We start from the raw sequence: 12,691 nt of genomic DNA on the forward strand, positions 1-12,691 counted from the left end.
GCGGAGCCAGAGGTACATTCCCAGGTAGGTTGATCTGCACTGGATTCATAGAGGATGTTGAAGGAAGATTTGCCCCTGATGCGGGTAACGGGGTCTGTCCGGCTTGTGACTGTAGCACTTGTCTAGCAAGATTGTCTGTTCTCTCCTTGGAAATAATTAGTTCCCTTCTTAGAGCATTCGTTTCCTGACGAGCTGCATGCACTTCTGCCCTTAGTTCCCCAAGTAACCGGGCTAGGGGGTCAGTATCCGAGGTTTCCATAGCGCCTGGGCGAGAGTTTTGCGGCTGGCTTTGCGTTCTGTAACGCTCACCTGATTCTCGCAGAGGCGCCGGTCTTGACTGGGCGACTACCGTATCTTCAAAGGTGATGTGTAGCACCCGGTTGGCTCTTTGGGCTGGACCTCTGTGCACTGTATGCCTGACGTGTAGAGTAAGATGTCTTAGGTAAGTGAATGCCGAGCTCTCCATCTGCCTCGGGGCAGGGTGCTGTAACCAGTTTCTTCACTGGATAGGTAGCGCAGGCCTCTTGACTTCAGAGGACTGCTGTCCGTTGTTTACTGCACGAACGGTAAGTTTCGAGTCATTCAAATGTCTTTAAAGTCTTTAGTAATGATGTCTCTTGTTTTGCAGGGTTCCGGCGATGGCGGATGACGGGCTGAAGTGAGTTGAAGATGGAGCCCGTGTGATGAATAGAAGCGCCTGGAAGCACGTAAGTAAGCGCTTGTTGCCTGCTTCACTATGCGCTCTAACTGTCTTTTTATTTTGCAGGTACGAGTTCGGAGCGGCTGCAGGGTGCCGGAATACCCACTGGATTAGATGTGGAAAGGAGTAATGGCACGTGAGTATTAAAGTTCCCCAATGTCTTTAAACGCACCTTGTTTTGTCTTTCAGATGCGGGATGCAGCGCCGAAGGCCTCCGGAGCGTGCAAAGAGTTGGTAAACTTTTGTCTTTCAGATGCCGGAATGCAGTGTGAAGACCTCCGGAGCGCACGAAGAGTAGGTAAGCCTTTGCCTTTCAGATGCCGGAATGCTAACCTGTTCTTTCTTGTCTTTATAGGTGTTGCTGAAGACTGGATTCAGGATGGTAAGCCTTTGCCTTTCAGATGCCGGAATGCTAACCTGTTCTTTCTTGTCTTTATAGGTGTTGCTGAAGACTGGATTCAGGATGGTAAGCCTTTTTCCTTAGGCCCAGGACCGGATGCAGAAGACACGATGAGCGTTCTGCTGCAGAGGTTGCAGAATAACGCAAAGCAAGATTCATCCACCGGGTGTGGTTTAAATAGCCTCCTGTAGTGCTTAGGTGTCTCCTTCCACAGCCACGCCTAAGTAAGAAAAGAGTTCCTGGTAAGAAAAGAGTTCCTGCCTTCCAGAAGAGTTCCAGTGTTCTGAATCTAGGGAGTGGCTCCAGCCCCACCCAACAGGAAAAGTAGTTCCAAACAGAAGAGGATCAGAGGCTCAACTGGCAGGCAAGTAAGCAGCATGGTCTGCTGAAGGTAAGTCCACCCAAGCATTATGAGCCCGGCGCTTCCAGCGCTGGGACTGGGCATATTTATGAGCCTGGTGCCACTGGCGCCAGGACTGGGTCCAAAAGGTCCCAATTGGGACTGGTTGGCACTCGGAACCTGGGTTATGGATCTGCTTCCAAGGGAGTTGGGAAAACCCTGACCTTTTGGAAGCAGAGATCATGACAGGTACATAGGACGGTACGATGACGAACCAGGATTGCCAGCCCCAATAGTTGGCAAAATTGATTTATAACTGCTATCCTGGAACTCGCGAGGTAATAAACACCTTTTTACCAATGCAAACTATATCAGTTTTGAGACACTGTAGTTTTGTCTTCTTACAAGAAACATGGCTGGCCACCCCACCCATTTTTGAGGGTTTTTGTATTACTTTTCAAGCAGCAAAACTAGTAAGGGGGAATGCCCGGTGGGGGGCCTGGTTACTGCTATCTGTATCTTGACCGCCCAAGAGGGTTTGAATTCCCTCTATGGGATTCTGGCAGTAGAAGTTTCAGTCCCCTGAGAAGAGTTTTGTCTCCAGTTGGTTAATATTTATTGGCATAAGGGAGTTGGTCCATTGAAGGTATTCATTCTTTTTTTAACCAATCTCGTCACCTGTTGGCAGTTGAAGAATGGGTACCACCAGGTTATTTTGGGGGGATTTCAATGCTAATTGCCTCCTGCCACAACCGGTGTCAGATTTAGGGGATATGCCATTTGTCACGCTCGGTTTGGATTTTAAATCCTAGGCAGGCATGAAATGGCGTTGTGCCACAGCTTCCTGGGGCTTGAACCCTCTGAAAGGAAAAATAGGCGATCTTGCGGGGGGCAACTATACATGGTTTCGTGGTGCTAGTGAGTCCATCCTAGGCTATATTTTTGTGGGACAAGCTCTTTTTGAGTTGTGTTCGGACTTTATTATAACTAAGAACGTGTGGAGTGACCACAGTATTTTGACTGCCACCTTCACTCTGAAACTTAAGCGCAAAGAGCAAATGGTAGGTGGCCCAACAGACCTGATAGTTGTTGTGGGACATAACAGGATTCAGTGATCACCAGGTAATGTCGGGACCCTAAATAACATTCTGAACCGTGTGATGAATTGACCCACTCCTGAATGAAAAATGATGGTTTTTAATGTGGACCACTACGATTCGACAATTAATGCAATAATGTCAGACCTATTAAAGTCTGGTGGCTTGGGCTTAAGTAAACGTCCCAGTTCTCACCTGCATGCTTATGATGAATCTGTGGCCATAATGAAATCAAACACCAGTCATGAAATCAGAGCAATTAGGCCCCCCAGCTCTTCCGGCGCTCCAGCTCTTCCGGGACATTCTAGCTTGCCTTGATTAGGTTAGTAAAACAAGATACAAGAACTTCTGCAAATTCCAAAAAGTATCCCTAATGCAGAAGGATGCAGAACAAATGCTACAGATGATCATCAACAAAGACATGGGTGCTTTCTGGTCGCTTATTAATGATCATGATGTCCCTCTTATTCTGTCGCAGTCTAGTGATGGAGAACGATTGGGTCTGTTTTATTTCTGATCTTTATTCCTTGGGTAAAGCCAAGCAGGAATTTCCAATGCTTAAACATTCGTCAGAAGTCCCCACTGGTATCAAGTTAAGAATTGATGCAGGAAGGGTTTTGACCTAATTAACTCCTGTAAGCCCTCTTGGACAGACGGTCGAATTGACTTGAACAATAGTACCCTAAGGGCAGATCCTTTTAATTGGACGAATGATCTAGTTATCCTGTTTAACAGCATAATTGAGTTAAACACTTTTCCACCTTTTTGGCAGCCTGCTTTTGTTGTCCCCATATTTAAGAGGGGTGCAAGATCTGATTCAAAGAATTATAAACCCATTCGCTACTGGATTCGGATAGCAAGATTTTTGCATCCCTCCTGTTTATTCATCTGGAATTATGGTTTACCTCTGTGAATAGGCTTTCAAAATTCCAGACCAGCTTTCGGAAAGCCCACTCTACCAACATTAATGGGCTGGTGGTAAGGGCTATACATGAATTTTCTTGGTCGGGTAAAATGGCACCAATTTATATTGCTTCAATAGATCTATCAGTCGCTTTTGATTGAGTGGATCAGAGTCGCCTTTGGTGGAAGCTGGACAAGGGGTATTTCAAGGAGTTTGTTAAAACTCATTATTGGTCACCACAAGAATTCAGGAGTACGGCTCCGTCTGAACAGGGAGGGCGATATGTCTGCTCATATTTCCACCCCGTCTGGTCTGAGGCAAGGGTGCTTTTTGGCACCCTTCCTCTTTAATTTAGAATCATCAGATGTGAACAACTATCTGAGCTCCACCACTTTTGTTTCTAAGTTGGGTGACATCAAAATTCTGTGGTTAGCATACGCAGATGACTTTATATTGTTTGATAACTTACGAGTGGGCATAAAGAGGCTATTGGTTTCTTTCTCTAAGTTTGCTGAAGACAATGGTCTGTATATTAATTCATCCAAAATTTAAATTCTTGTCTTCAGTCGTAGTAGGAAAAGTATCCCTCTGGTGTCGTCCTCTGAGAACGTGGTTCTCCTTCCCTCGTCTAGTATGAGTTATTTGTTTTTTTTATTTCTGCTGCTCCATTCTCCGATAATCACAGACAAACTCTCTCCCAGAAGGCGTCTGTGCTTTCTAACCAATTGTTTATAGTGAACAAAAAATGTGGCCGTTATTCTATCAAGCCAGCGTTAAAGTTTTACAAAGGGAAATTTGTGCCTAAGTTTATGTGTGGTCTGGAACTATATTTTAAGTCTGTTCCCAAATGGCTGCACCTTCTTGAAGCTAAAACATGGAGGAGGGTATTGGGAGTCTCTAATTGTGTCCCTCTTGCTGCTATTAGATTTGAGTTAGGGCTCACTTCCATCAAGGCTCGGGTTCAATGGAACTCTTTGCTGTTGTATCTGAAATTACTTTTTCCTGTTTCTGCCTCTCTGTATGAGGAAGTGAGTAATTCTATGGGCCGGAAATATGGTGGAGGGAAAGTAAATTTTGTGTCGGATTTGCAAGTGTACTGTGAATCACTCTTGGAAAACCTGAATGTAGGCATGGAAACCTTTATCGGCAACCCAGAAAAGGTTACCAATCTCCTGTTTGATCTAGACTGGGTTCTGACCGTTGATATGTTTCATAGCTACCCCTCCATGAGCCATCTCAGGCATCAACACAAAACAAGAGGAATAATCACTGTGTGCTTGATTTTGTTCCCTTTTATTAATCAGAGAGCAATTCTTATGATATTTCTCTGGAATGTAATCCCTTCTCTGGTGATTCTGCACAGTCGGGACATAGTAAACCATGAAGATTATTGTTGCAGATTTTTCAAGATTAGGGATTTAGAATAAACTGCTAGACATCTAATTTTAGAATGTCCTGCATTTACTGTCCAGCAAATGAGTTATTTAGGAAAATTGTTCCTCTGAGTAAATTGGTTAGAAAATTACTCACTCTGGTGTAGATGCTTATACTCTGAAAATTCATCTGATTGGTTGGTGGTCGCAAGTTTTTAATATTCTATTGCTTTTACATTGGATAATTAATTTTATATTCCTATGGGTTTATGCATTGCCCGTTTTAAGTGCTTAAACTGGATGTGTTATCTTTTCTTGTTTTCTTTTGATTGATTTATTCTTTTTTGCTGCTTTTATTGCTGGTTTGTCTTTTTTTTTAAAGATTTTCTTTCTTTTCTATGTTTCATGTTGTAAAGTTTTTTTTACAAACCACATACAATAAAAATTTAAAATAATAATGCATACAATTAATGAAACACAATTAGGCCACTCCTCTAAGGGAAACACCAGAGAAAAGGGGCCTTCTGACTTGCTAGATAGTGGTGCTCACACACAGATTTCAGCAGCCTGATGTCAACGTTTATGAAAATGTCTTTGAAAAGAGAAGGGGGCTTAAAAGTCACAAATGGATATCTGACTCTCCGAAAATTATGGGGGCTCAGATACAGTGGTTACTATATGCCGACGACATGGTACTAATGTCTCATACCCCTAAAGGTTTGAGACACTTATTAGGTGCCCTGGACGTATATACTAAAACAAAAGGCATAACCATTAATATTGCAAAGACAAATATCATTCAATTTGGCACTAGGAGACAAAGTCTTGCTCAGTTACATTGGCCACTCCAAAACTGTAAGATCACTGTAACTAATGCTTATGTGTATTTAGGCATGCTGATTTGTAATCAGTGTGCTCCTGACCAGTACACCAAGCAAGGGCTTCACAAGCTTCAAATGTCCATTTCGCAAGCTCGTATCATCAAGGCGAGATACTGCAAATTTTCCTTGTTACCGATCCTTACCTACGTAAGCTAAAAGTGGTGTCTGTTATTCTCTATGGTGCGGAGACCCAGAGAATAATGTGGTACTCCTACTGGGCCCTTAGGGAAGGTCGATTCTGGAGGCAGGTCCTAAATCTGCCAAATTCGCAACCTTTACCACTTCTAAGACATGAGTTAGGCCTGATTTCAGTCTATGCTATCTATAAATGGAAAATGTGTGCACTGTACCGCAAATGCTTAATGAATCAATCTACAACAGGGATTATTAACATCATCTCGAAATACCTAATGAGTTCAATAGATACTTTTCCAAAAGCATGGCGCCTAAAAATTCTATCTATTTTAGAAAAAGCCCAGATAGATTCCACCTTGCTAATAGAAAATCCAAACAAAGCGAAAAGAAAAATCTGGGAAGCAGACTGGATTCACACACGTCTTGCGTGTATCAACTACAAGAACTTTGAGGCTCATCCATTTGAACTGAAGCGTTATAATGTTGTAGCTGATTATATGGTGAGGTCCCCTAGCCCTAGTCAGCGAAATGGCTTTATGAGATTTAGGCTAAATCTGTGGTTAACAAACGATGTGTTGAACAGACGCAGCAGTGGTGATGTAGCTCAGCATTGTCGGTTCTGTAAACACCAAACAGAAACCCTTAAACATCTATGTTCAGAGTGCGATAAACTGTTATCAATTCGTTGTGTTCACTTCAAGCCTTTATTCTTGGACCAGCAGGTCTTAGCCCCACAAGATCTATGGGACTTATTATTTCATACCAAAAGAAAGGCTGTAAGGTATGCTATTGTAAACTATTTGCATCAATTGAACATAAAAAAGTTTGCAGTGTCAAAATGATGATTGCTTTATCTGTTATAAGTTCTGTTTAAAAGAAAAATGATGATGAGCCATGTTTTATTTATTTTATGTAAATTAATTTAATCTTGTTAATGTACTATTTTAACTTTGTATGTAATCAAGTTGAAAGGTCTCGAATTTTTTCGAGACCAAAACCACTGTAAATAAAAAAAATAATAAAATAAAAAGTCACAAATGTTCTTTGAGGTAGACCAGTGGGAGAGGACCCCTTTGCATACCTTTAGTATTATTGGGGGTTATTACGACCCAGGCGCTAAGTACGCCAACTTTACCACCATGGTGTAAACTATGTTTACACCATGGTGGATGGCGGATTTACCGCCCCATTCCAAGGTGAGTGGGGTGGTAAATCCCAATTTCCCATTTTCCCTTCCCCATTCCCATTTTTGCCCCATAGGGCATAATGGGAGTGGGGAAGGCGCTAATTACGCCACAGTAAATTACGGTGGCGTAATTAGCATCATGGCGGGTTAGCGCCATGGATTTTAACGGCTGCTGATAGCAGCCGTTAAAATCAGAATCAGGCGTTAAGGGTTAACGACGGCGTTAATCCTTAACGCCTGGGTCGTAATGAGGCCCATTGTCTTTGGACCTTTAGGAGCACTCTGAGGTAGTTATTCAGTGTCAGATTGGTAAGCTGATCAACTGGGTCCCACACAGCAGCAATGGCACGTACGATGAAGAATCTTGGGACAGGCAGTTGATGTCTGGGTCACTGTAGCTCACAAGACGTACGAGGTGGGAACAAGGGCACAGAGCTGTCCATTGGCTTCCGAGTTGCTGGGATTCCCTGCCAAAGGTCTCCAGTATCAAGATGAGTCCTTTGTTATGTCCTTCCATGCGAAGCGGTTTTTCAGAGAGCAGCTGCAGGAACTGTTACTTCCAGTGAGCAGGATCCCTGTTCCAGTGTTCAGTCACCAGGTAAGGCATTCATCCAGACAGCAGCTTCACCCAAGATATGACCCAGGCGTGGTTGGAGACAAGAGCTTGTCTCTCGCGTGGAAGTCTCTGGTCTTCACCACTCTGGAAGAGGGTGTTGGAGCATGCTTATTCCCAAACGAGGTTCCAGGTGAATCCTTCAAGTAGTCCAAAGATGTATCCACTAAGGGGATGGTTCCCCTCTTATATAGGAATAATGCTGCAGCAGATTTTTCCACAGCAAGCTGCTGGGTCCAATCCTGGCTGCTCTAACAAATGTTCATTCCTGCTGTCATATCCAAATTGCCTTTCTGCAGGAAGTGGGCAGGAATAAAAGGAAGTTTGAGGGTCCTAGCATTGTGCACCATAGGAATTGGGGATTTGCAAAAACAATGTCCCACTGAAGCAGGGAATCTTGGGCCCATCAAAGACTTCCCAACACAAAAATGGAAGACTCAGCCATGGGGCAAAGTATACTGTCTTTTATTATCCAATACACACAAGGATCATACAGGAAAAAAATATCTCCAGCAAACTCATCTCCTGAACCTGTGTCATACGTCTTTATTCACGAGTGATGTCACAAACATCAGATCCACCCCCAAACACCTACAGGATGGTCCTGTTGGTCAGTCTTGAATAATTACCTATAGGGCCTGTATGGGTTAGTGGTTCTACTGGCTTTCAGTATCAGGTGCCTCTGCCTGAGATTTCCACCAATTTGCTGCCCACTACACTGTTGCAGGGTCGCAGGAAGACCATTGGCCCAGGCAACATTTTACACCATCTCATAAATTAAGCTTCTGGATTGGCTTGGGGTGGGTCCTCCAAGGCCTGGTACCCTTCCTGGTCACAGAGCTTGGTGTACCTTTTCAAGGTGATGGAAAGCGACATGGAGGGCTGTGTGTTCCCTATGCCTGCAGGTTGCAGCTTTGGTGGGCAACACTTGTATCATTCCACTCCATCTAGCTGGGAACGCTTCTCTTCCCACCACGATTAAACAGGCATTGTCCTGTCCTGCTTGGTCACGTTTCAGTGGGCAGCAAAACAAATCCCTTCTGTCTGCAATTATGAGGGTTTTATTTTGTATTCTTGCAGGTGGCTTGCTGCCTAGGAACCAGGAATTTTCCACCCACCCTTGTCCTTGGCTGTGAACACCAGCTCTACTCCTTGTTCTGCAGGGATCATCTCTCCCCTTCCATGTACTCGAGGCCTGGCTTTTCTTACCTGATTCACTTCAGTCAATCTATAGGTTCCCTATGTGGTTTCATGGCTTCTTGTAGTTCGTTGCAATATAGCATATGCAAGCTTGGTCCATGTATATTCTGCAACTTGCTTTTTTACCCTGGCGAAAGAAGGAAAGGAAGAAAGAACGAAAGGAAGAAAGAACGGAAGAAAGAAAGAAAGAAAGAAAGAAAGAAAGAAAGAAAGAAAGAAAGAAAGAAAGAAAGAAAGAAAGAAAGAAAGAAAGAAAGAAAGAAAGAAAGAAAGAAAAGGTTCTTAGCATTATGTAAATATATCCATCCTCTACCTACAGGAGTCATAAGCATGTTTTTCATGTCAGTCTGGTGCATGTCTGTGTAACTTAATGCATGGATGCATATTTGCTTCATGGCTAATGCAGCTATGTCGTGATGTCACTGATGGCATCACAGATACCTGGCTTTATTGTCAGTCTATCTAATCCATTGATGAGACCTCCTCGAAACCATCAACTGGATACGGTTTGAATGGCTGTCTGAGAGAATATCTCTTGTCATTTCTTTGATACATTGGTGCAGTCGGTGAATGGCCAAACACCTTTCATTCTTCATCCTGTGAGTCAACAGTCGCATAGGGATCATAAGGGCCATTACAGGGATCCTCTTTTCACCTCTGTGGTCTGAAATTCCTCTGTCTACTTACAGACAAGATTTGCAGTAACCAACAACCTAGTGTGAGGTGGTGGCCATTGTGATGGTAGGAACTTCTTTGAGGAACTTGCTCCCAGGGGACCTCCCAGGGAGGGTTTCCGGTCCCCAGCAGAAGTCGCTGACTCTCTTCAGTGGGATAAAAGAGAGGCTTCCTGGGCTGGGCCAAACATGGTTGTTATGCAGGCTCCCAGGCGAGACTGGTAATACACACTAGGCCCTGTCATGAAAGAGACACAGGTCACCAAGCTAACAGTAATATAACATCCAGTGTTTGTGGCTGTATAATTGTGTAATCTCATTAGCCGCCATGTAATAACTCGACATTGGCTTATATTTGGATATTAATAAATGCTACCAGCGGTGCATGATTATCATATTTTAAACCTGAGGAGCAGAGGGTTAAAAAACACCTCTGACTGTTGGAACTTTGATTTCCAGAAGCTGTGTTTAGGAATGCACATGGGACTTTTAAAGCAAATTGAAATCCTCATCCACAAATTCTAAAACTACAAACTTTCCTTTCTATATCTTTTCTTTCATCGCCCTGTACAAATGCCATGGCAAAAGATGTGGGGCTCTGATAGGATCAGCAGAACATTAGAACTCTTTGATACTTCTTTAGGCACAGACCCATCAATTGCATTCACTCTGGGATGAGCCTGTACTGACTCCAACTGCAAGGACGCCCACCAACCTGGCACAGATCTGAAACCACTGGCAATCGTGAGGGTGCTCTATCAGCATGGCTCTGAGTCAACTCCTGCATGCGTTTTTTGCTTGGTGGCCTTTTTAGAGGTACCAGGGTACACTAGAGAAACTTTCCCCAGCATCCACTGCAACTCCTGCTCCCATCCAAGCTACCATCCCTGAACGCATAGCTCTAGCTGCTCCACTCCTATCACCCATCACTCTCCCCATGATCATTGCTCCCCCCTGGTGAGTGCTGAAGGCCGCCCGTTCGAGTCATAACACTCAACTGTTGAGCTGGGACACCTACTACATGCTGGCTCATCCAAGAAAACTGCACTAAAGGTGAAGTCCACAGGGGTATTGCCAACTAGTTAGACTTAGCCTCTTACCCTCCTAAGAATTGGGAAAACAGATCCCCACAACCCCTGAATCTCCCCATTATACCATCTAGCTCACCTGTCACATTCAAACCCTCACCAAAGGTAGAAGAGGTGGCACTGATGGCAATGAGGCTTGTGCTGGGGAGACAGCTACCACGTCTGCAGCAACGGGCACCGGGTCTAAGGGGGAAGTACCTCTTCTTAGAGGGATTGCCATTATCTACATTCGGGCTTGGGTTGAGCGGAGCCATGGCGGTTCTACGGGCCTTGCTGGTCCCGTGACTGGAGCTCGAGGCCCTGCAGGAATTTCGGAGCCTCTAGCATATTTGCTTGTGCTTATTTCCGCTTTTATGGTGCTCTGGTTGTGGCAACCTTCTAAAGCCTTTTTTAAAAATGTTTTTATTTTAGTATTGTACAGTCAACAAAAGTCAACTTTTAATACAAAACAATAAACATACCTAAATCCAAAATTACATTAAAATCTAATGTCAATGTACGATATCCATAAAACATCATTAGAACCAGCATGCAAAATGTGCAGCATGAAACATGAAACGATAATACACACTAGTAATGAAGAATGCTTACAATATTTGTGATTTGAGACATGTCATAAAATAGTAAATAAAGGCATGACTATTACCACTCATAAAGAGATTGCATAAGAAGTCTACGGTACCAAGATCTCTGTGTTGCAATCCTACAGCAGCAACATGTGTTTGCTTTATACGGATTGGAGAGGGGCATCCAGCCGTAAATGTTGAGAACTTTCCACACATTGCTCACTGCACAAACTACAGAGACTTTCTCCCTTCAGAATCAGCCTTTCAGATAGTGCAAGGAAAGCTGCATTTGGTGAACCCCTCTGCCCCTTTCTAGGAGGTGTATTAACATAGGATTACCCCTTCAAGTTCCTATTCAGTCCACCTGTTGCCAATTTAGACAGGACAGCCTCGATGCCTTGCTCGTTGCCATACCAAATAACGTATTCAATAGTTGGACTCCTAAATCCTAATGAGACACAGGTCTTGTAATTTCTTAAAAATCCAACTACACCTGTAGGGTGAGTTTCTTAGTTCACATGCACTTGCCCCATGGTCTCAATTCCCAAAATATTTACTAGTGCTTTCTGTAAAATGTTTTATGTTACCTTACACAGACTTCATATTTGATGTAATGCTGCCACCCAAAGGCAAGCCGTGCACAGCGAAACTTATTTACCATTTACTGCAAACAGTTTGTTTGCAATAAATGCTCAATACAAGTTTCAAATATCCTTATATTTGCCAGCAAGTTGGAGCACCATGCAAAATGTCCTCACCCTTCCTAAAATCACCTCCCCAATGTGAATGGGCTAGTCATTTTTGGGCCTGATTCATGGAATTGTTTGCACGGTACAACGTCACTTGGCACTGGTGCTAAGTGACTTTGCACTGCCAACAAACACCCTGATTTGCAGAACAGTGCAAATTGTATTTTTGTAGTTCAAAGTCACTGTGCACTGAAAAAGTACTCTTTGCACTGTGAATTAGGCCCATTTACTGCTGTGCAAAGAGTACTTTTTCAGTGCAAGAAATATTGGACAATGAAAAGTGTGTGAAGTCTGTGCAAGATAGAGTGAGCAAGTCTCTAAAGGCCAAGAGGAGGAACAGCACCCTGCATAATTGAAACAAATAGCAGTAAATATGAGGTTGAAATTGACAAATGTGTGGTCTCTTCACACGTGACTCAGAAATTAAGGAGAATAGCTATTCATTAGAGCCTGAGACGAAGATAGTTGTGTGTTCACACTCCCTCAAATGTTCCAGGACAGTGAGCAGGCTACAAGGTCAACTACAGATGGAAGGCTTTGGCTTATGGCCGACCACTGAGGGATGATGGATTAATTGGGAGAACGTGGAGTAATCTGACAAAATTAAAAGCACCTAGGTTTTGGTTCACATACGTACTGCTAGAGAGCTGAAAGTCTGAGGTTGGGATAGTATCCCTACCAATCAGTGGGCCTAAGGGGCAACCTACTATACAATGTTCCATAGACCAATTTGCTGCTATTTTGTCCGCTATAATCAGTACTAAATGTATTTACAGGTAGTTCAA

The sequence above is a fragment of the Ambystoma mexicanum genome, chromosome 13, assembly GCF_040938575.1.
Source record: "Ambystoma mexicanum isolate Mex_15411 chromosome 13, UKY_AmexF1_1, whole genome shotgun sequence".
In the NCBI taxonomy this organism is placed as follows: Eukaryota; Metazoa; Chordata; class Amphibia; order Caudata; family Ambystomatidae; genus Ambystoma; species Ambystoma mexicanum.